Source organism: Polypterus senegalus, chromosome 6 (assembly GCF_016835505.1).
Source record: "Polypterus senegalus isolate Bchr_013 chromosome 6, ASM1683550v1, whole genome shotgun sequence".
NCBI classification, from domain to species: domain Eukaryota; kingdom Metazoa; phylum Chordata; class Cladistia; order Polypteriformes; family Polypteridae; genus Polypterus; species Polypterus senegalus.
The window spans coordinates 153,280,426-153,301,188 of NC_053159.1; positions in this window are offsets into that span (position 1 = coordinate 153,280,426).

Consider the following 20,763-nt stretch of genomic DNA (forward strand, 5'->3'; position numbering starts at 1 on the left):
ACCTGCTTCAGCTTGGTAGCTTGTGACCAGAGGCAGCCCTGACAGCAATAGGAATGGCTTCATCAGACATTCTAATTTGCGTGTGTTTGAGTAGAAAATTGGAGTACCTGGAGAAAAAACTGAGGCTGTTTTGAGAGCAAAATTAGGCCCTGCACAATATTAGTTTAACGTTCCTGATAATTTACTCTTGAGTGTACATCAATGGAAATAAAAACAATTATCACTAATGTAAAAGGCCAACTAGTAGGGTTGAGGAAAGTCGTTTAAAAATCGAACAGCATACAGCAATGCACAGGAATGTATTGCAACGTTTTTGAGAATTAGCAGACGTAGTGGTTACAGAGGGTCCTTGCTTTACTCTGATGTAAAGCCCAAACAGTGTAATTTAAACTAAAGTATTGGAGGAGGTTACTAGGATGCTTGTTTTTTTACAGCATCCAGGTGGTGCAGAGTCCAAGTCAAAGGAGGTTATCTTTAAACAATATTGAACACTTGAGAGGCTTTTGTGTATTGGATGCAATTACAAGAAGCGCATATCAGCACCAGAGAAAATCAAGGAAAGAGCTGCATGACTGCAGGGTATGTTCTATCAGGAAAAACTGATGGAGTTACATCTTTTTACTTTAAGCAAACAGAAGTTAAAATGTGACACAAAATATAAAGGGGAAAAGTGAGATGGCAGGCAGATATCATTTTAAAATCAATTCTATAACAAGGAGACAAGCTACATTTCTCTCACAAGTTCAAAATATCTCTTCACAGTAGAACTGTAGATACACTGAATAAGACACCTAGCAGTGGAATTGAAAGTAACATCTTGGGAGATCTTGAAAACTCGACGTGACAACACTTTTATGAGAACTGACAAGCCGTGTCCGGCTGAACGGCTCATTCTATTCAAACTTTATTTTCTGTATTCAGAATTCATGACTTAATGCACCACAGTGAATCGATCTCTATCATAATATTGGTCTCTCTTTCACCTCCTGCAACACAATACAACTTATTATTTGTATAGCGCTCTTTGCTTTTCCCATTTGAAAATCAAGAACAGATTATACTATTACTAAAGACGGAACTGGTGCAGATTTGTTAAAACACACAAAGAACAAGGTAGATCTGATTAAACATGAATAAAAACCAACAATATCTGTACATTAACTAAGTGATGAACTATGGCCAGTTCACAAAGGTGGAGATTAAAATCATATTTGAGAAAGTCAAGACCTAGTCAAGGTCCTGGAAACCTCAGCCAACTGACCGCCTACTTCCTCCTGAATTTTCTATAGTGGAGTCTGTGCAGGCCATCCAGTCTGATGGGAGAATCTTTCCATCCATGATTCCAGCACTCCTTTAACCAAGATGACTTTTGCATATGCAGGAGAGTATCCTGGCACTGACACCAAGTGCCACATCCAGATACTGAGAAGAAAAAACAGAACAAAAGAGACTTTGTAACAGTTTAAAAATATAGTGACACTTATTTCTGTACAACAAACAGAAAAGCAGTGTGCACAACTAATCAGCAGCTCTAGTCAGGGTATGCTAGACTAAAGTAGCGAATCTTTAGCCAGGATTTAAAAACTGACACTGAAGGGGCATGTCTTATATGAGCAGGCAGATCATTCCACATCATCAGGATCCCTGTAACTAAAACTCAACGTTCATTTGATGGCCTGGGTCAGCTCCCCTCTCCCTGATCTCTTCCAGGATCCTTTTTAATTCAGAACTGCCGATAACATACCCGAGGATGAGCAGGGCAAATAAGGACACAGTTAGATAGATAGGTAGATACTTTATTAATCCCAAGGGGAAATTTACAATTCAGTTAGTTCAGTTTAAATTCAGTTAGCAAGGGGTAGTTGTATTTTGGTACTTTTTTTACAACAGTATACAAGAGTGCAGTGCTTCAGTAAATAATCCAGTAAAAATCAAGTGTAAGTGGACGTTAAATATGTCCAAATAAGTAATTCCATTTAAACAAGTTTAAAAGGCATACGTAGTATGAAGCAGTACTATAAAAACTCACAAGCCCTGGTGCATCCTTCTTAAAACCAGTGTCTCCTTTGCTTACCCCACTTAGGATCCTGATGCCAGAGGTGACATCCTTTCGATAGGTACAGGCAACCTTTAACCTGGGTTTGGGTCTCTGCTGCCATTATAGCCTCCGAGCCTCTCTGATTCAACTCTCGCTGCCACTCCTCAGCTTTATGAGGGAGCCCTTCTGAGTATCTAATCTACCCCAAGATGCTCAACTGAAGTGACCCCTTCAGCCCCCTTAAGTGTTGGCCATAAACTCCTTTCCAGGGCCCTGTACCTGGCTTCCTGCTTCTCTTCGACTGCACACTGGTGTCTCCCGATCCTGCCATCTCTGTCGTCTTTTAACGTTCATCACTCTCTGTCTCTTTTCTTTCCTTCTCTTTTTTTTCTTCCCTAATTTCACCATGAAGACTCCCTTTATAGAACCAATTTGGTACAGGTGATGTCCTCCATCTGCTCAAATATGTGAATTAAGCACTTGACTGATTTGCTTGGATTTGTGTGATCAGCCAAGCACCCCAATCAGCCTCAGAGCAGCGTGTGCTTGCTCACACATACACCTGCACCCGCTTGGAGTCAGCACGCTCCGGGATACCCAATTATTTATTTAAAATTCAGAATGCCACGAACCTCCCTCATCACACTCCCACTGTCATTTTATTAGTCCTTGGAATCTTAAGCAGGCCGATATCTTGAGATCTCAATGTTCTCTGTGGTTTGTAAGCAATGATAAGTTCAGATAACTAAGTAAGGCAATAACCATTTAAAGCTTTATAAGTTTTGAAATCAGCCCTACGCTTAACTGGGCGACAGTGTAAGGACTTGAGAACTGGAGTTATATGCTGGTATTTTCTGGTTCAGGTATTAATTACTGCAGCAGCATTTTGAATTAACCGAAAGCTGCTTAAAGTACAATTTGAACAGCCTGAGAATAATGGATTGCAGTAGTCAATCGTACTAGAAATAAATAAATTATGTAATTTTTCGGTATCTTGCATATTTATAAAATAACTTGTGACAGATTAGGGTTTTCTCACACCCTTGTACCCTCAGACACCATGTCAGACACCAGGTAAAAGTCCAAATAATTATTATTTATTATAATAAGTGCACAAAGCACGCTCTTCTCCACAATTCTCCAATAATAATAATACACAATAACCAATCCTCCAAACTCCCAGACGCTTAGCCACCCTGCCTCCCAACTCAGCTCGTCTGTCTGGGATCTCCCACAGTCCTTTATACTCCTCGACCTGGAAGGGTTTCGCCCTCTCTGTCCATATGACCTGGAACACTTCCGGGTCAGATAAAAAATCCTTTTATCTTCACCCAGGAAGCACATCGTTCTCTTTGTCCATGTGACTATGACGTACTTCCTGGGCGTAAGGCAAATAGTCTCTGGGCCTCCCTGCAGCGACTCCTGGCGGCCCCCATGGCAGGGCTGTGAATAAAGACTCCAATGTCCATAATGCCCTGCTGGTCTTCGGGACACCTCCATACTGCAGGGAGGGCTCCACCTGGCGGCGTGGGGGTATTGGTCGGGATGAACAGCCAGCCATACATCACAAACTTCATCTTAAAACATTTTTAACATGTAAAAAATGTGTTTTGCATATTTTTTAATGTGTGTTTTAAATGACATATGCTAGTCTGAAAGATAACGCCACCTTGTCTATATAAAACTTGAACAGGTTAGCCCTCCTTCCTTTTAGTGAATTCAGTGCTGCACAGTTGATGACATTTTGACTCCCACTGTGCCAAAAAGCAAATGCAAAGGGGTGAACAATTTGAAATGCTTTCTTCAGTTCTGATTGATGAGTATTGCAAACATAAGGTAAAGTGAAACACACTTTTTTGGTGCTACTAAATTTTACCATTTGTAATATAGGCAACCTGCCTGCTTGGTTTTTGCCTTTTGTTATTGTATTAATAAAACAAAATTAAAAAAAAACAGATTCATACTGTTCATTTATTGAATTATTAGGATATAAAAGAATGACTGCATCAATTTTTCATCCGAAAATCTACTGTATATTGAGTTTCCATTGGGTACACCGCTTATCCTCCCAAATTCAAACGACATGTACATTAAAGCTGGCACGCTTTCCCACTTTGAACAGTGACATTCTGAACAGGGTAAGCAGGTTAGAAAATTGAGGAATGGCAGTGAGTCAGTCTAGACCTGACTTTACCAAGCACACAGAGAGCCAGCTCGGGATTTCTCGTTGGTGTTACAGATTTAAACAATCTGAGTGCCTTGATCTTTTGTCGCTGAGCTGAAAGCCTGATGATTTTCAAAAGAGAGGTCTTTAAGTCTGATTGGTGAGGCCTCTGGTGAGATGTCTTTGTGTTGCTAATGCCCTGAAGCACAGACACATTGTGTCCTCCATGTAATAGCAGATTATAGAGAGTAGAACAGAGACTGGCATTAACACTGATGGGAAGAGGCCGGTGTTTGTATTTTTTAAACAGACAACAGAAGAAGATTGCCTGGATTGTTTTTTTGAGCCTTTATCACAGATGATTCCTTAGAATAATACTCTGAATTTTATTTGTCTTTTTATTGTGACAGTGCTTTGTAACATTTACAATTAAATGAACTATATAAAAGAATGATTGATTGACTGGTGTTATTTTCCTGCCATCTTTGGTTCCCTATTAACCAGAATGGATAATAGTAGCCTCCCTGAGTTTCAATGATTTACTTGGAACAGATGCTGCTGTAATTATTACTTGTACAGGAACTACAAAACCTTAACAGTCACTACCAGGGATCCCACCACATTGCATTGTTGGTGCAATTAATAACAGTGAGTAAATTCAATAGCCTTCCTCTGCTGTACTTCCTGCCTCTTCAGCTTCATTCCTACATTGCAGAGACTTGAGAGTGTGTCAAGCTGACTTCAAGAAAGGATCTTTTTAAACATTCTTCTAATGAGTGTATGTGGTGTGAACTCTGATCACAGTCTGCTTTTCTTGTTAATCCTGAATGGTGCACCGGGAGGCTATATTGTCATCTGGCTTCCTTTTTAACTATAATAAGAAATTTTAAATAAAAACGCAAGCCAATGAACAGAACAATAACATTTGCTTTACTGAGACCTTTTCTGTAGTAGAATATATATCTGATATTCTGTAAGTTCTGTTGTTTTTAAAACTTGTGAAAACATTTTATTGACTGTGGAATAAATGAGTTGGAATTTGACCTTTTATATGGAGGTGCAGATGTATTGAGGCATCAAAAGAAACATTGGGCAGCCTGTTAGGCCTCATGGTAAAATAAAACATTTTGACATTGTAAATATAAGTGTACTTTAAAGTACCCAACAGGTTTCCTTTCCCTTCTATGATACAATTGTTACCTATCAGTTTTTTTCACCTTCATGTTGATATCTGGAGTCTACGTTATCAGGCCTCAGCTCCAGTTGTCAAGAATGTAAGTGGGCCACACAACAAGAAATTGACATGTCTTCTTAGGTAGGACACTAAATGTTAGGCTTAAACTGTATTCAGACAGGATTAATTTAACACCGAGAGGTGGGATACAATCATTATTACCTTTTTAGTCCTGTCCAAGCTGGTCATGTCAGTAACTTTTTGACAACTGCATGTTTACATTTCACGAAAGACTATGGAGTCTTTCACCTTCTATAAAAAGTCTATAAAAACTAAATCCAAAATAGGTTATAAATAGTGTGGACATCTAATGATTGACAGTCTGATATGCAGGTAAAGTTTTAGGGTGCCAAATTGGCCATTTGGTTTGCTTAAGGTTTTTAAACAAAAGTAACACATGATGACGCTCGAAAGAAATTCAAAATGCAGCCACCGTAACAATGTGGTTTAATCATTTTTAGTGGCTTCTTCGGGTGTTATTTGGATGTGGAGCTCTTCTGCTAGGGTTGCTTAGATAAGAAGCAACATCTTATTTCAGGCGGTTGCACTTTTAAGACCCAGGGACCAGAAGGGGCAGAGTCAGTTGCCCTTACTGGGCTGTTTCTCTGCAGTGCTGAGGAAGAAGAAGACAAGACAGTTAGCAGCAGTGCCCCCTCTCGGTTCAGGGTGATATCACATGCCTGGAAGGAACTCAGAGGATGACCCTCTGACGTGCATGCGCAACAATAGTTACATATATTTTTTTGACATGCCTCATCACATGTAAGCTTAATACCAGAGAAGAAGAGGATGGGAATAGTACTTTGGGATTCCATTTTGAATAGGTTCTGAAACTATGGGTCTATTCCGATTCATGTATTGTCTGAATATGGGTTACCCAGAGTTGTGCACCTCAACAATACTGAATGGGAAAGAGTTGAGTACGGTTTCTGGAGTGTCTTGCAATTGGGTGTTGAGGACAGCTTAAACAAACACCATTGCTGTGGTCCATGCAGTGTTGATGAGTCCCAATTTTGCAAGGGGGAGTGCAATGATGCCAACGGGACAAAACCCAGATGACTGCATGCGGAGATAATGGGTTTTGAAGAAACAAAATAGGCAAAACTGAATAGTGAGAAAAAAAAATTCAGAACCACTCCCTTATTGGACTCTAGTAGTAGCTATGAGGGAGGACACAACATCCCAAATTCCTTACAGCATAGACTTAGCCGGATGTCGTAGGGGTTGTAAAGGAACATAAATGAATGTGTGGCTGGATTTGAACTGTTGGAGAGCAGATCTTCTCAGTACTGTACTCGGTGCTGCTGTCACACAATTACTGGGTCAGAGTTTAATTTCATTGCTAGTATACTACTGGTCTCCGTGTGTTCCTTACTTTAGTTTACTTCCACTTTCCATTTAAGAATGAACCCTGCGATAAGAAGATGTTGTGTCTGAATTGGGGCTGCTGATCATCTGGGCTCCAATCTTCTTCTCAATCTTATATTTGAATAAATGGGTTTTGGAGACACAATAAATGAGTTGATTAGTTGTGATTATTATTTTTTTTTTAATCTCTAACCTTATACACTATCTAAAATAGTTACTTAAAAATTTAAACCTTTGTTGGCCAACAGTGACACTGCCATCAGCACATGCCAATGTTTAATTAAACTATGGATGAGCTAAACTGACCCTGCTGCAATTCTTCACATTATCACAGGGATGAAGTTTTAAGAGCTTATTTTCTCCAATGTAATATTTTATCTTCCACTTAAAAATCTCTTGAATTTGACCTGCTGCTGTTGGTAATTCCAAACAGCTGTCTCCTAACTTCAGGAGGTCTAAAATCCAAATTATATATTTTCTGCTTCAGGCCAGTGATGTGCACTGAACACTGATAAAGTCATTTGTAAATGTGGTTTGCAAATGAATCTGGACTACATTTCACAGCCCCGAGTAAGTTCAATTTAAATAGAATGATGCCGAACCTTACACATTTCTCTCCTTGCCTGCTTCCCACTCGAGGGAAGCCTGGAAGTAGGAAAACATTCTGCGAACAGAGCAAACACTTGAACTCTTTGATTTTCCTTTTAAGTTCAGTTCATCTATAGATTTTCAAACTTCATTCCAATTTACTTACATCTCCAAATGTCTGAAATATAACTTTCAGTTTAGTTTTTAAATTTTTTCTTATTAACTTGGCCCTAATTTGTCTTTATTTCATAAGCTCTATTCCTCATATTTTTACAACATGTTATAAAGGTGGTAGACCAGCACTGCCACCCAAACTCAACACAGACAGATGTGGAACACAAGTTCAGGACACACACTTTTATTTTCTTCCTTCTTCTGTGTACAGCACAAGTCCAAAACACAAAGCATACTTCACCCTTTTTTCTTTTCCTTCTCTTCTTTCTCTTTCTTCACCTCCACTCCTCCTGGCAAGCTCCAACCTCTTCCAGCTGACTCTGGCTCCCAGTGTAGTGGCTGCTGGCTCCTTTTACAGTATAAGGCACCTGGAAGTGCTCCAGGTGCTCGTTGGTCTACTTCTGGCATTACTTCTGGGTGTGGCAGAAAAGCTGCAGTCAAGGGCTCAGCGGGCAGCACCCCCTGCAGGCACAAAAGGAACCCAACAGGGCTGCACCAGCTTCCACCAAATTCCAGCTCCCATGGAGCCCTGAGGGAGTCCGAGGCACCACTGCAACCCAGGGGGGCTGGCACTTAGCTCTCCAGGGGATGTAATGCTCTAGATACGCTGCCTCCTCCGGCCCTTCTAGCATAGAGGCATTCTGGCCAGGCAAGGGCCCTGGCTGTACCCCACAAGGTGCGATTGAAACACTGTTCCTGTAAAATGTTTTGGGACTAACTGTTTTAAGATTAGTGAAGTATGTGTGGAGTGATCTGATTGAAGTCTTTATGTACAAATGCAATGAGCCTTTTGGTGTCTTTCTGCCTTCTTGTCAGGGTGTCTCTAAAAGAATGGAACGATGTCTATACATTACAGACCCATAAGAAATGTGGCAATCAGAAGATGTGCTATTTAGAACTGCTGGTTAGGTCTTAGTTTTTAAAATTTCTAAGCCTACTATTGTAGCCTTAGGCATACCATAATGCAAGAAAAAAGCTAAACTTCTCCTTCTTAACTTTCCTATACCATCCTCTTATGTAATTTCTAACACATCACCATACCCTGCATTCCCTGTAACTAAATTACATTTATGCAAAACTCTCGCCAAGCTCTCTGTTCTTACCGCTTTACGCAACATGCCAGGTGTGAATGTCACAATAAAGTACTTCCTGTCATGAAAAGGACAGATTAATTTATTTTTGCATGTTCATAAATCTTGATATCATCGACATTCATAACTTGACTGACATCAGTGCAGTTCTCATTTTTTCTCAGTGTTGTGTTGGTCACGTCTACTGTGATGATCACTACAACTGTGACTATTCTTTTGCAGGCAATTCATGCCTATTGCTTCTTATAGAATTGACAAACTTTTTCCCAAAACACCATATAAAGAATTCCAGTACTGTTAGGCTAGAACTTGCTTTGCTGGTAGGTGCCTTTAAATCTAGTAATGCATGGAAAAAATAAATCTTTTTAGATGCGCTGGCAAATAATGCGAAAAACACCTACTGTGATAGGCTTGTCTGTCTGCCCGATCACCTATTTGTCTCTCTGTCTATACACATAAAACAACTTGCATCCCGGCGGACTGATTTTTGGTAAAGCAAAGAAAAGAAAAGTTCTTGTTTAGGACAAAGTTCTGTTTAAAGGTTATATATCTTGTTTCATTCTTTAGGTTTTCTTACAGATGAACCATTTCTAAACGACAAGAAGTTTTCTTTTTTTTGCTATATCAATTTTGTTGAAATTTAGCACACTTATTCTTTAAGGAAATGTATAGGGACAGTTAATTTTCATGGTGATATCAAATTAAAAGCCTTTGTATCAATTGAAAAGCATTGGTGAATTTGTTAACTCCTCTGTCGTAAAAAACGGAGAAACTTTATGTGCCTCCTTAACGACAAATTAGTTGTTTCAGTTTTACCTTGACTGTGGTTACTTCAAGTTGTGTATTTTTTGTATTTTTTCTTTTGCTGATTTGACGGCCTCTCCTGATTGTAAAACAGTAAAACGCCTGCAATTGTGTGCATTGTAGCAAGTAAAAATACACCACGCTGCAGGACACAGGATAGAGAAGGGTCAGATGTAGGAGCAGCTGAATGACAGACGACGATCACGTAAGAAAGGTATGATGGTCGTTGTGAATTTATTCAATTCGCTACTAATGATATTAGTTATTTATTCATTTTACTAGTACTGATATTGTTTTATTTATTCACTATTTGTGCTACGCTTCTAAGACAGGTTGAAATCTAAATATTCAACATAGACTTCAGTTTAACATTTGCAGTGCCACGTGCAATGCATATATCTCTGGTATATGCCATTTGGTATGAGATTCATAAAACTATTGTTAATGTTTGTGATGCGCCATCTACTGGAATGACAAATACAATGCATTTTATTACTAATAATGTTTGCGATGCACCCTCTTTAGGAATGACAGAGACACAGCAACTGGACAGAGACACTTTTCTTTTTATTTAGGTGGATCACCATACAAGGTAGGTACCATCCCTTACTCTACCAGAACGGATGGATATGTTTCATTATATGCTGGGAATTTGTCTTCTGCTTCACCCCAACCTGAGTTCATCGCTGTGGCTGTGCAGTAACTTGTGTGAACCTCAATCACAGCAGCTCCCTTCTCCTGCCTCATTTAAAATAATGTGGATAAGGACATGATGTTCATGTCTTTAAAACTAAAGAAATGAAAGCAATTTAACTTATGTAGAAATGTATGAAAGATGGCTCAGTGCCTGTTTATACTACAGTGACAAAACATGTGTCATCAGGCGCTATCAATAAATACAACTGAGTGTCGTCCGCATAGCTGTGGTAGCTCACCTTATGCTTTGAGATAATCTGGCTTAATGGAAGCATGTAGATGGAAAAGAGCAGCAGACCCAGAATGGATCCTTGTGGTACAACATATAAAATATCACAGGTCTCTGAAGTGTAATCACAACTTACAAAGAATTGTATACCTGTTAAGTAAGACTGACTCCAACTTAAGATGTTGCTGGAGAGGCCTACCAACTGTGTAAGGCAAATTATAAGAATACTGTGGTCTGTAGTGTCAAGTGCTGCACTCAAGTCTAAACGAACAAGAAGAGATATATGGCCTCTGTCCACATTAACTTACAAATCATTTACTACTTTAGTCAGCACAGTTTCTGTACTATGGTTTGTTCTAAAACCTGAATGAAAACTGTTAAGAAAAGAATGATTATTCAAGTTGTGATTTAGCTGCGTAATGACTGCCTTTTCTAGACTTTTACTTAAGAAATGCAGTTTAGAAATTGGTTTAAAATTACCAAAAATGGAGGAGTCAAGATTACTTTTCTTGAGCAGGGGTTTAACTACTGCAGTCTTTAGACAGTCAGGGAAGACCCCCTTATCTAATGATGAGTTCACTATGTTGAGTACATTATCAATAAGGGCACGGGAGGCTTCTTAAATAAACCTGTTGGTATTGTGTCAAGGATGCAGGTGGAAGGTTTCAGTTGAGACATTATTTTACATAGTTCTGGTCAATCTGTTCTCCAAGTCTCCAAACACATCTGAATGTTACGGCATGCATACATTTTCTTATTTCTTTATTCTTGAGCAAATAACATTTACTGAGCATTTATGTGCTTTAACATAATGAAATAGTTCAGCTGGTATATGGATAGTTTTTTTGTGTATAAGAACATTCTAGAGGAGCTCAAGAAGGGCTACATTGACATGCATCTACAAAAAGAAGAAAATTAGAAAGACAACCTGTCACTAGACACACATCAATGCATCAGTATAAACAGCCAGTCATAGCTCTTATTTTCTGTAGTGTTCGATTATCTTTTTTGCTAAAACTTGAGCCTTACTTGAGCTTCAGAACTTTAAACATCTTAAGCACTAATAGCAGGAAGTTGTTTTTCCACTTTTGCAATGGAAATATAATTTATGTCTATATCATGCTTTTTTGATACCATATCTGCAATTGCTCTTAAATGTTAAGAAATATTATAATTGCCCTATAATAAGGAAATCCATTTTTCTAGGCGTAATGTCAGTAGGATCTTTATTACAGAAGAGAAGTAAAAAAATCCGTGATTAATTGTCCTGGCTTAATTTATGTTTATTCCCACTATAATATAATAAGAGAAGCACCAACATAATAATCGGGAAGTCAGAGCTTTGACTAAAGACTTCTTGTGGACTAGGCTAGAGGAGTATCACCATAGGAATACATTACACGATTATCATTTTGTGCTTTTATGGCTTATTAATTATCACTTGATGTGGCATATCACATGCAAGAGATTTAAAGCAGCGAGTTACCCTTAGAGGAACAGACACATGAATGTGCGCACTCAGAAACTCTTATCCCGGCTCCTTCAAGGGCCTTCTTAAGAACACACGTATACCATTTGCTTATTTATTTTTTTTCTGATTTATTAGTAACAAAACTAAAGTGAAAGGCATGATTAATGTGCCATATTTACCAAGCAAAACAATCCCTAGGGCATCCTGGCACTTTCTTTGTATAATGAATCCAGTATATCATTGCAACAAGATAATTCAGCCAGCTCCTGCATTTACGCAAATATTTAGGATAAATAAGCCTAAAAGATTTAAGGTTTTCCACAATTACATAGTAGGCATGGAGAATCCATTCATTTAATGAAAATGTCACCTCTGGCCTCTAGCTGGCTGTATAGATGTCAAGGTATGATCAAAATGCAGTCCTGTAGAAGCCCGCGATACTGAAGATCCTCAATTAGTATAGCAAGAAGAATTGATTCTGGAAACATGTTTTATTTATTTCACAAACCAAAACAGGGATATTACTCACACAGGCAGCTTAGTGTTATTTTCACTCAACATCCTGGGGCGAACCACAGCAGGTCTAAATAATTAAAGAAAAAAGGGGGGAAAAAAAGAAAATTTGGAGGTCTAGGAAATGAGAGGTGAAATAGTTATCATCACAAACGTGTACATTTTGAGTATTTTAAAGAAGGAAGTGTTTAAAAATGCCGGATTGTAAAAAATGACAACCTCTTAATAGCAGCTAGAAAAATGACAGGCTACAGTCTCCAATAGTCTGAATGAAGTCTAGACTTTAGTGTGAAAGCTGAATTGTAGGAGAAGGACAACATAGACCCTCTGTAATGAAAAAAGAATGAAGAGGGTGTCTGGGTTTTGGGCCACCAAGCTGGAAGTCCCATTTAATAATTGAAAGTTCTTTTAACAGGAAAAAAAAAACAAACCAAGAGAAAGAGAGGGACCACCATGTTTTAACCACGTGTTTGTGATCTGACCTCTACAGGAAAAAAGGGTCCAGAATGAACGCCGACGTCCAGTGACTTCAAAGTTTAGGGAATGGGGTGGAAACGGTAAAACTTTGAACCGTGGGGAGGAAATGAGGTCACTGGTCACCCCAAAAACTACTAATTATCACTAGTTAAAGTAATTGGAATTTCTTGCTTATATTATTATATTTATTATTATTATGTATATTATTTCATGGATTTCACACTGATTCAGTTATTGCCAAAATGTTTAAGGCTCATCAGTTTTCCTTCCTTTAACCCTTCATGACTGGGCTTAGTGAGATAACTGTGCTATGAATTTCCCATCCTACTTAAGATCATGTGGAAAGACGCCAGATAGACATGAGTGCTTGTTACATTGGCTATCATGACTCCAAAGAGATATCTCAGTGACTGTAAGGGCACATTGATGAAGAATGTTTAACTTGTTGATTGCTTCAAACAAGAAACAGGGACTAAGGTAATGATGGCATGGATGTTAGAGGAAAGTTGTCATACATTTTGGGGAAATTGTGGGTGAAATAGTAAACTCCTTGTCTGTAATGTCTGTGTTGATTCCATATGTACAGAAAAGAGACAAGCACATTCTAGCTTTACAGAGAGCATTAGTCCTGTTAGACTGTATAAAGATAGAGTGAAATGAAAGACATAACAGATTCGAAAAGCATAATGTAAGAGATTGTTACAAAACTTTCTTATTTGTTTGGCAGAGACAATTTTGTCCTACCCTTTAGGATTATGAACTTTTGACCATCTGAAAAAAAACTGTGATTGTTAAATATTAGAAACTAGATTATTGGCAACAAACCCCTGGTCTTAATTGTTATTTTCTTGTTGTTACAACATTTAGAACATTGAAACAGTTGTGATAAGAAGTGGTCATTCAGCCCAAAACACTTGTCCATCCTATTCACCAAGATTGTCGAAAATTACACCAAGTTGAGATTGGATGGCCTCAAAAGTCCAGCTCTCAACCACACAACCTGGTAAATTATTCTGTGTCTATAGAAACATTTATGAACATTTGTGAGAAATCTGCCTATAACAAGTTTCCAACCATGTTCCTGTATTCCTGTTCAATACATTTTTTATTCGTTTTTATAATCCAAATAATGAGTATTTCTAACTAGTATGTTATTTTTTAATCTGATTTATACTAATCTCACTGTTCTCTCATTCCCCAATTAAAAAGTCCTTTACAACAACAGTTTCAAATGGACCAGATAATCTATTTATTTCCTCACTCTTACCTTCAGTAGCTGTTGATCTGATAGAAGGTTTCACCACTAAGGAGGAGTGGAACCATGTTAAAACATTAAAAACATTGTGACGAGGGCAGGCCATTGTTCCCAGTAGTGCTCGCAAGTCCTGTCTACTTTAATTCTTCAAAATAAGGTCAAGTCAGAATTTAAAGGTTAAATGAAGTCCTGCTGTCTAACACACTACTTGGCAGTTTATTCCATGTGTTTATGGTTCTTTGCGTGACAAAAAGCTTTCTAAGGTTTGTATCAAATCTGTCCTTAACAAGTTTCCAACTGTGTCCTTGTGTTCTTGTTGATGAAATTATTTTAAAGTAACAGATCCACTGTAGTAATTACTTTCATAATTTTAAAAACTTCAATCATGTTCCCTTTTAATCTCCATTTGCTTAAATAGAAAAGGTTCGACTCCTTCAATCTGTCCTCATATCTCTTGTCTCTCAGTCCTGGAATCAGCTCAGTCGCTCTTCTTTGGACTTTCTCTAGCACTGCTATGTCCTTTTGTGATATGGAGGCCAAAACTGCACACAGTACCCCAGATGAGGCCCCCTCCCTAGTGCATTTAAAAATGAGAGCTGGTCTCGGTACGACAGGCTGGTGTAAGAAATGCGGGTTAGATAAAGTTCAAACGACTGTAGACACCGCTATTAACTCCACGGCGGTACAACTTTGTTTGTAAACTCCCCTTTCGAGGTAAAGATTAATTTCAAGCACAATCTGAACTCTGAAAGTACTTTAATTCCTGTTGCTGTGGTTTTTCCGCAAGGACGCACAACATTAATGGCTCAAGTAATAAGAGAAAAGGACAAATTATTCTCACAACGTGCAACAAGTAAACAAAGGAACGAAAGACGTGCGAAGCCTGAACTTTCACCCTGAAGTATGTAGGAAAAGTTCTACAAGTGATTTCTAATATTCTGCCATTAGAGGTCGCAATTCAACCTGACAAAGGACTTTCTGACAGCGTTATATACAGTAAGTTAAGCTTAACTTCCCTTGACTTGTACGCCACAATTTGTGATTCTTAACCCAACATCCTACTAGCCTTCTTAAAGGCTTCTGCACATTGTCTGGAAGTTGATGGTGACAAGTTCACTACAATTCGTAGGTCTTTCACGTAAGGGGTACTTTGAGGTTTCAGATCTACTATTGTGTATTCAAATCTAACATTTTTACTTCCTACATTTAATACTTTATATTTACTAATTTTTAACTTAATCTGCCAAAAATCGGCCCAGGCCTATATTATGTCCAAGTCTCTCTGTAAAAATTTAGCTGATTCTACATTTTCTCATTTTCTGTCCTTCCACCTAGTTTGGTAGAAAAGGTATTGTGTTTGAGTACTCCAGTCATCATAGGTTCCTGTGTTGTCCCTGATAATGTCAGGACAGATCTTCCCTCAGTTATTTTGATGTATGGTTTTCGTGTTATCCCTGCAGATACCTTTAATTTGGTGTTCACATGTTCTTAAACATTGTTGTAGAGTCAAACTTCATGTCAAAGAAACACTGTTAGGCTTATAAGTGAAATCAAACTGGCCTGCTATCAGTGGAATATGTTTGACTGTGCTTTATGGTACAATTTCTTCAGAAGTATCAAAGTTTCCTATTGAGATGTAGCCTCGCTCTGACAACATAATGCCACACATTTTCTTCCTATCAGTTCTCCATGCTACAACTCCATCCCTGCTTTCATCACCACTTCCTGTGTGGGCAGTGAAATCACCGCCTGCAGTGCAATACTTCCTTCTGTCCTCCCACCATCGTCCCTCAACCGTCATTGAACCTGACAGTATGATTGGCCATTGACAGTAATGATAAGTGAGGTTAGAGCAAATCCAAGAATGCATGACATTATTTCCTGGAGAAAAGCAAGTAAGGAAAACTTTCTATTTTCCCACATTTTGTTTTTTCTCTTTAGAACATAAAAGAAACAAACTTTTCTGTCCTGTATTCTTACTCCATTATTTCATTTGTCACGACAAGGATCTAACATATGATTTAAAATTTATTCTAAATATTAACACATAAAAACATTTCAAAGTGAAAAGCCTACTCATCAGACATCCACACATTTTTATGTCTTTACATGGCTACAAAAATACTTCTAATAATATCATTCAAATACGTTTTCTTATTCACTGTGAGAGATGATATCCCCAGCAGGAAGGTGTAGCCAGCCAGCACCAAAGGACTGGATTCCGTATTTTCACAGGTTTCACATAAAGACAAGATAATCACCCATCCCTCTGACAGCATATCCCTCAACAAGAATCTCAGCAAAAACTCACCCAAGCGCCGGGAGAACAAACAAATCAGGTCTATCTCCATGTATAACCTGTCATAGTATGTAATGTCATAATTTAGATAAAATGGATGAAAGGACTGCAGTTTCTCCTGCTTGAGATTAACGAGCCATTCATTTAAAGGCATTTTCAATTTTTTTGACATACCAACTGTCTATAATATTTATCAGGGCCATCGCCATGCTGGTATCCAAACCATTTTTATATCTATTATGTATAAAAAAAGAAATAGTAAAATAGCCTTAAACTACAATATTCCCATAGAAAACCAGCTTGCATACCTTATGAACTCAACCCCTCCTTCTTGTGGCTGCCACAGTAAATTGAATGACAGCACGATTGTAATTTGGAATTAAATATAGGAAATAACACAATATCAATATGCAACTTCTACAGTATTACGATCTGATTATCTGGAAGCTGAAAACGTTTTGGAGTGCACTTCATCACACCTCCAGTTGAGTAGGAAAAATAACCTATGAAGAACATATGACTTGGTCAAGATGTGAAGCTTTTTTGTTTATTGTATCGGCACCAGGCTGGAAATGGATGGATGGAAATAACCACTTGTTACAACCAAAGTATGCAGAAGAGCATCTCTGAACACACAACATGTCGGACCTTGAAGCAGATGGGCTACAGCAGCAGGAGACCACAGTGAGTGCCACTCCTGTCAGCTAAGAACAAGCAACTGAGGCTACAATTCCCACAGGCTCACTAAATTGGATAACAGAAGAGTGATGAGTGATTAGTACCAGGTGAGATTTGTTTATATGCCACCGCCTACCTGAATATTGTTGCTGACCATGTCCAAACCTTCATGATTGCAGTGTACCCATCTTCTGATGGATATTTCCAGCAGGATAATGTTCCATGTCACAAAGCTCAGATCATCTCACACTTGTTTCCTGAACATGACAATAAGTTCACTGTACCCAGATGGCATCTACAGTCACCAGATCTCAATCCAATAGAGCACCTTTAAAATGTGGTGAATGGTAGATTTGCATTACAGATGTGCAGCTGACAAATCTGCAGAAACTGCATGGTGCTATCGTTTCAGTATGGACCAAAATCCCTTAGGAATGTTTCTAACACCTTGTTGAATCTACGCCACAGAGAATTACGGCATTTCTGAAGGCAAAAGAGGGTCCAACCCAGTACTAGGAAGGGGTACCTAATAAAGTGGCCAGGGAGTGTATGTATACTTGTAATACACTTCACAAAAAAATAAGGGAGCACTTAATCATCACAGCCTAACACCAAGTCATTTAACACTAGAATTACCAGAGCCTACGAGAAAACTTGTAAATCCAGCCCACCTTAAATTCGTTCGTATCTCTCCCTCAGCGTCTTTTGTCCTGTAAATGTGCTGATTAAGACAAGCATCAAGCAGCCTACTATTCCATCCTATCTCCATGTGCGTTGATCCTGCTGCACTGAATAAGCTCATGCCTTCTGGTGCATGATGTCAACGCAGCACAGAGAAAAAAAAGAAAGAGACAAATATGTGGGACACTAATGCAATATTATTTGAAAACGAACATTGTCAGATTGAGTGTGAATTTATGCTGCCGCTATTACTTCATCTCGGCGGAGGGGGCATGAGGGTTGTTAGAGCGTGATTGCAATTGAGAGAATAAAAATGAAAAAAGCTAACTTTTACAAGTACCGTAAATTTATACTCAATGTCCCATATATTTGTCTCTTTCTTTTTTTTCTCTGTGCTGTGTTAACATTATGCACCAGAAGGCATGAGCTTATTCAGTGCAGCAGGATCGACGCACATGTACTGTGCAAGGCATGTGCGGGGGCCACTGTGAAAAGAGGAGTGTTCATTGCTCATATTGAAGAGGAACTTCATCGTCGTATCTTACTAGAAAAGGTGATGGAAAAAGAAAAGGAGGATGCAACATCGACATCATAAACGTAAGGTGCATACTAATTCTGCGTGACCAGGAACACTCAATAAAAAAAAAATAAAGTGACGGTGAGATACGAAGAAGGCAGATTCAACAGCGTTTGTGTGTCAGCTTTTATCCCTTAAGATCAGAGACTGTCCAGTTCCATTGCCTCAAAACACCACTCACATCTACAGTTATTCCCAGTTTCAAATAAAAACTAACAGCGTCAGATCCCTAGGGCGGTAGTATGTATCGTGATCGTGAGTAAGAGAATAAAAGTGAAAAAAAAGGTAACTTTTACAAGTACAGTACTATAAATGTACACGGTTACTTTTGTAAGTAAGCTGCAAGGAATGAGCCTGACAAATTTCAGCCTTCTACCTACATGGGAAGTTGGAGAATTAGTGATCAGTGAGTGAGTGAGTCTGTCAGTCAGTGAGGGATTTGCCTTTTATTAGTATAGATAAGAGCAGTGCATTACTGAAAACGGCAAATATAGGAGGCAGTGGGGATCAAACCGGTGACCTCTTGATTACAAGTCAGCAAATCTTACCGCTATGCCACAGAAGCTGCTGTATTGTCCTTAAAGCTTTTGTGAAAGTGTTTATTTGATCTTTGGACTTCAGGCTTCACACATTCTATAGTTTATGTCTAGATTTTGTAACATTTATTACTAAAATATGAAAGTTTCTGTTTTAGCAATGTGTTTACACAGATTACTATAGAAACGGAACATACATGAAATGCATGTGTTCCAAAAAACGATCTATAATTTATACTCTAAAACTCCAGCAGTTCACTCCCAGATAAACAAACATCAAAAAGGCATGAGCTGGGAGAGCTTTGTGCATGTTCTAAGTCAGTGGGGGGATGGAAAAGCAGGCTGCTTGCTGCTTGTCTTATTCTGCACATTTACAGGACAAAAAACGTGACGAAGAGGTGCAAACGAATTTAAGGTGGGCCGGATTAATGAGTTTTCTCGTAGGCTCTGGTAATTCTAGTGTTAAGCTTAATGGATATTAATCTGCCAAGTCAGAGGAAGCAAAAGCGATTTTGAATTAATAAGGGCTGGGCAAGTTAATGCCTTTTTATCTTGTTAACGCATTAATTAATTAATGCCGACAATTATTTTATCTCGTGTTAATGCAGTTTTTGTTGTTATTATTATTATTTTGAAAGCCTCAGTCTCGCTAGTGATCGATAGAGCTCAGTGATCTTCTTGTTACAGTACTTTTTGATACGCTTTTGCGAGAAGGAAAGTTAGTTTTGTTGATTAGACCTCGACTCCCTGTGTGTGCATTAGTAGCGAAGAGCAAACAGCTTCTAAAATGGCATTTGGACTGATACCAAAGTAAATGGTCAAAGAAAAATAATACGTGGATAACTTTTTTCGTATTATCACTGAATCTGACTCTGATTTGTCAGACTCCGATTTTGATGTAAATGATCTGGAGATGTATTGTAGATCGAAAATGAAGGTGTGGTACCGGCATCAGCTGATCAATCCCCAGCTGATCGTGATGCTGAACACATTCATGTAGCTGATGCACCCATGGCAACATTCACCTGGGAGGACAGACACTTAAGATGACAGGAGGTACAAACCATATTGCGTCTCACTGCAATTGCCACTCCCGCGTACCTGTCTCACAAAGACAGACAGGCAGCCAGCCCACCATGCTGCAAACTGCAAACAGGCGCCAACAGCAGGCACCACAGAATGTTTATGTTGATTAATGTGTAAAACCATTGCTTTTCAGAAAACTGACTTTTTTGGAAAAAATATTAGCCCTCAAAGAGTTTCTACTGAACATAGACTGTTTATGCTGCTCCCTGATAAAAGAAAATGTTTCTGCTGGTATCTGTTCAGATTAAAAAGAAAACAGATTTAGAAATGTTAACTTGCTGTTGCTCGGAAGGTGCCTGTTATAATGTTGTGATCGTGGCTCTGGACTCTGAGGGTAATTTGTTTTTCTATAATAAACTAGATAAAACATTAATGCCCTGGCAGTGGCAAATAGCTTTGGTTTTATATTTGATTTAATTACATTAAAGTTTAAGTTGAGATTTACAAGAAATATTTAACTGCTACTATGTAGAGGGAATACTGCTGTTAAAAAGCACTTTATTGTTTAAAGTGTTAAGTGTTACGCAATACAGTACTTTTGAGTTCATTATTGAATTTTGCACATAACAATGTGATTGTTGTGATTGTCTGCGATTAATCATGATTAAACATTTTAATTGCTACCCAGCACTAGAATTAATTTAGCCTGCTTGAGTGCAAATGAAAGTAACAACAGATGCACTGGAAAGGCAACAGCAAGACAACCACCAAAAGGGAATGGTTTTGCAGGTAGTGGCCACAGATAATTTCTCTCTCCTAACCCTTGTTGACTGAGTGTTCTGTAGTTTTGTGTTTTACTAGTGT